The sequence below is a fragment of the Saccostrea cucullata genome, unplaced genomic scaffold, assembly GCF_032062105.1.
Source record: "Saccostrea cucullata isolate Sc308-1 unplaced genomic scaffold, CSIRO_AGI_Scuc_v1 ctg4620, whole genome shotgun sequence".
NCBI lineage: Eukaryota > Metazoa > Mollusca > Bivalvia > Ostreida > Ostreidae > Saccostrea > Saccostrea cuccullata.
The window spans coordinates 57,647-62,851 of NW_026939923.1; the positions used below are offsets into that span (position 1 = coordinate 57,647).

A 5,205-nucleotide genomic window follows, 5' to 3' on the forward strand; every position below is an offset into this window, starting at 1 on the left:
CCTCACTCGCCCACAAGCAACAGCAAAAGGATCGGTCAGAGACGCCACCCTTCTCTTACTTGGGTATCAAGATCTGCAACTTACTGCCAGCAAAGATCTTTCAGACTACCCTTGATTGTCTTATTTTTTTCCACAATAATGTCCATGCACTTATTTTTTAAGTCAGACTTGTACATATATGTAATATATAAATCAAGATAAAAATGTATGTGATTGCATACTACACAACAAACCAATAAATGTTTAAACAATAAAAAAAAACATAACAGTTTCAATCTGTAATCAAGCATCAGAAAAAAAGCCCATCTCTGTTCAATTACTACATCCATAGGGTTGACTCTTTTAGATTCTTTATTTGTCCTAGTTCTCTTTATGTTCTGCCTTGTAGAGTGCTTTGATTTGAGAGTTGCACTTCTGGTGTCCTGTTCTTTGAAGACTTTTTCACATTCATCAGAACGCAACTTCAGTTTTCTAATTTCATAGATAGTATTATCTTTAGAATCATTTTTTGTACTATGAAGACGTAATCAATATTTATAACTGCTTTATAACTGCTTCTTCTTGCTTTTTCTTCTCTTCATGCCAAGAAGTTTTCAGCTCTGGAGAAGCACATCTAGCTCCTAATTTCTACAACAAACATAAAAATAAATACCCATTTGCCTATATATACATATTTTATGTGTGCTTCCGGATTTATGCAATTGCATATATTAAATAGTACACAAAATCTGAGTTGATTGTAAAATTATCAATTGACCTAGAGGAAACACAGCTCAATTTTGATTAATTAAAAAAATTACAGAAGACCACAAAAGATATGCCATTTTTTCAAGTCTGGGTAATAAACAAAGATAGTTATCTATAATTTCAGGCCAGCGAGCTACAGATTATGAAGCTAATGTTGTTATACATGTAAATTGGGGACTAATGATTTTTTCGCCATCTTTTTTGTTTTTGGAGCATTTTATTACTATTTTTACCTCCTTGACCTTGAACATGTTGAAGTGTCCTTTTCTCTGCTCCTCCACAATAATTCTTTCATTTAGCAGCAAGATACTATGGATATGGTAAAAAGCTGTCACAAACAAAATATGAAAAATTGATAACAGGTATGGCTCTCGGTAGAAAGAATATACAAAAAAGGAGAAAAAATATACAAATAGGGTATACTTATGACTTAAGCAAGAAGATAACATTTTACACAATGAAAAAAAATTCTCTGTGTCATCTAGGTAAGTGAATTACATAAAAAAAACCATATAATTATATGTATAGATCAAATTTATAGACGGCAAAATATGATATGAAACATACATAATGGTACCGTAGTCCGAACACATGAAATTTGAAGATTTACAAAGTTTACGAAAATGAAAAGAATAACATTTACAGCCTTTCATATATTAAGACTTACGTATCTATAGTTTCACAGCAGCAAGCTACAGATTTTTTGGAAGTACATGTAAATTTGGGATTGGTGACTTTTTGTCATTTTATTGTAGCAATTAATGAATGTATTTTACCTGCTTGACCTTGAATATGTTGAGATGTGCATCCCTTTTCTTCGAGTTCCTCCACGATATTTTATTTAATGTAGCAGAAAGATACTATGGATAAAAAAAAATATGAAAAATTAAAAGCAGGTATGGCATCTCGTAGAAAAAATATACAAACAGATGTATTTATGATTAGAGCAAGTAGATAACATTCATACAATAATGAAATCTTTAATCTTTGTGATCTAGTTCAGCGAATTATTTCAAAAACATATTATGATATGTATTAGATTAAATTTAGAGACGACAAAGCATGATATGAAATGGATGTACATACTCGGAACACATGGAATTTAAGAGTAAACAAAAATGCAAAAGGTTAGCATCTACAGCATTTAACATGCAAGTTATTGGGATAATGAGCAAGTGATTTAATATAAAGTAAAATATATTTAATTTAACAAATTACACTGTTGATAGCAGGTTTTTAAAGTGGACAGCGAATGCAATGTTCTAGTAAATGGTGGCAATCTCATACACAATAAGTCGTACAACAAATGATTAGTTCGTACCTCATACTAGGTAGCCAAATATCTGGTCAAGTCACTTTCAGAAGGAAGGCTCAGCAAGTTGAATGTTGATCATTCCCATAGCTACTTCAAACTTTTCTGGCACAATATCTGAAAGAAAAGATGTATCTTGCAGGGTTTTTTGTTCAAACTAGGATTAATTCTCATGAATGTAAAAATTTGAAAAGTTTATAGATGACAGACAAATAAAAGACACAGATAAGAAAACTCGCTCTGGTCTTAAAATGGCTCAGGTGAGCTAAAAAAATCAATTCATGTGATTTTATTGATCTTATCAGAAAATTTAAGAAATCTTTCTTCATACTGCTTTTGTCATTTCTTGTGATCATTTGGATTCCTGTAAATAATGCATGCATAATTGTGCATCATAGAATATGATAGCTATTTTTAATAATTCATGCTTAAGAATTAAACGTAAAAAAAATTATGCATAGCTCAGAATCCATTGCTATTGCATTTTTAGGATAAGGAAAATAAGAATATAAACCTCGTCTTGTTTACTTGGTATATAGCATTTCAAGTTGTTGCAATATTTTTTATTGTCTTATGCTTAAAGATACAGGTTGATAAAAACATTGTTAGTTTATTTGTGTTAATTGAAATTTGAGCTACATGGTTCTCACCATTTTCACAAGCTGTCTCCATAGCCGGCGATGTGGGGAATCGTCTCAGGCACAGTCCACTGCAACTATTTAAATAATCAAAATAATGCTGAATTCTTGTGTATGCATAAGAAATAAATAAATATTTTATTACATTGTTCAACATACTCTGTAAATGCTGAACAGAGGAACACTTGAGTGACTTAAATTCTGAAACCAATACCAAACGAGAAAATTCTGGTTAAAATCCATCTTTAAGAGAGATAATTAAAAGTGTTAAATAATTATTACAAAATTTAAATAGCGCTTGCCCAAACGTTTTTACTGCCAGGCATTTTATGTGTAGTGCCAAGACCAAGGAACAGTAACATTATTAGTAGCAGAGGCAATTATTCATTCAAGGACACATGATAAAATTTTGTATATTGTTCCTACCGCTAAACAGGATCGTAAATGTCTTCATCTTCTGTTAAAACGGAAATTACATCCAAAGTTAATGATGCTTCTCCTTTTCGTGTCACTCTCTTTCGCCCCTTACAACATCATGATCAAGTTCAACATGGCTGCGTGGAACTCTCCAAGAAATTGAATTTCGGCGCGGTTTGTTGTTTTTAAATTAATTGCTTTTCTAGCCCGACTTCGATCCCGATGTAATTGTACAGTAGTAGTCGATCATAGAGAAAAAAACTAAGCTATATTCGACATTTTTGAAAAAATCTACATAAGGTTTAAATAAATAAAAATGAGAAATGAATAAATTAAATTAATAGGGTGCCTAAATGTTTTTTTTTCCAAAAATGTTTTAAATTAAGTTTACATTAGGTATAAAGAATTATTTATGAAATATTGAAAATACCAAAAATGTACTTAAACTTTAAGTATAAGCATATTTACTTTAACATGTCGATATTCTTAAACGAAACGTATAATTTTCTCAATTAAACTATATTATTTTCGACGTATTTTGCATTAAATGTGATTATACTTATTTGAAAACTGTACTTAATTATATCACAATATATCTCATGTAAAATGTACCGTTATACATAAATTAAATTCAATACAAGAAATTTACTGGAGTAAACGAATTTATTAAATTATATTAAACGCCACTTTTCATGCAGTGTTACATTTTATACTTTCTTTATCTAATAATCGTTTTATCCAGGAGGCTTTTGATGCAGTAATTTACTCTCTATATCAACAATACCTATTCCACCTTGGTCAACTCTACACTACTAAGTCAGAAACGTACTGACATTCCCATTTTTTACTGACAAACTTAGAAAATTACTGACAATGTGCTGTCTTTACTGAAAAACTTAGACAATTACTGACCTTTTTACTGCCGGTACTGATAAACTTAGAAAAGTGCTGACAATCTTAGTCGGTGCTGATAAACTTAGACAATTACTGACCCGTTTACTGTCCCTGCTGAAAAACTTAGACAAGTGCTGACATTTACTGATAATTACTCTCCCTATTGTTCTCGCTCTCGGGGAGGCTGCAGTGGTGTGAAATTGACTGTGTGTTATACTTTGCATTTAAAAAAAGTCTTGTTTTAATTTTTGATGAAAAAAAAAACTCCCAGGCAGTTATCATTTTTTTAATCTAAATATTATTGATATCTGTAAAATGATTCAGAATAACTAAATCAAGTTTAAATTTATGTGTTGAATATATCTATTCCTGTTCAATTAAAGAATTAAAATTAATTAATCATCAAGTTACTTTTCATCTATTTATTTCTTCGCAGACAGATATCTGACTTTAATGTTGAGCCCCCCTCCCCCTTTTTACGATCGGAAAGTTGTATCAATTTTCTTTTCACAAACAGGACAGATGTCTCTTGTTAGAAAAGTAACTCTTCTAAATATTGATGATTACTGATTTTTATTAGGTAATTCAGTTTACTAATGTTCTCGGACATCTGTACAAGTAATATAATAATTTTATTATATACCCCTGTTTACGATTTCCGGTTTCATTTGCTCATACGGGAGTTCCCCTATTGAACAGTACAGTGTTCCGTATATAAACGTGTACTATGCCTTGTTAATTTTGTCACTTAAAACATTATTTCTAAATGAATGGTTGGTTGGTCGCTTACACAGGGTTCATAAGCACCCAATGTCTGTAAGTCCGAGACTAATAAATAATTATCAGACTAGTAATAAAAATTCATGTAATAGCAATTATAGTAATCTTACGGAAAATATTTATATTTACTAGGTCAGCGGTAAGACTAATATTAGCAGTAGCACCACTCTCAAATATTTTTCTTCTCTCTCTCCCTCCCTCGCTCACTCTCTCTTAAAGATACAAACAGTATTGACACTTTAAGTTACTTAAATCCTTGACAAGTGCTCCGTTTATTCACATTGCCGAGGGGACTAGACCACTATTTAGTTTTTAAACTTAATCTTTAAGTATTTTTTAATCATGATTCAATTTTAACAAAAATATTACATGTTTCGTACCTTCCATTTTTCCCCTGTATCTATCGGTGAATTGGAA

General features: G+C 30.9%; 1 long non-coding RNA gene across 1 annotated transcript; it reads right to left on the bottom strand.

Annotated features, from left to right (window-relative positions):
• Nucleotides 1-544: 544 nt before the first annotated feature.
• Nucleotides 545-2,776, bottom strand: LOC134254292 (uncharacterized). The gene is made up of 5 exons (XR_009989288.1): nt 2,710-2,776; nt 2,069-2,176; nt 1,524-1,607; nt 981-1,075; nt 545-627 (listed from the first exon to the last, which is right to left on the bottom strand). It is a non-coding gene; the product is annotated as an uncharacterized LOC134254292 (long non-coding RNA).
• Between the last annotated feature and the right edge of the window lie 2,429 nt (nt 2,777-5,205).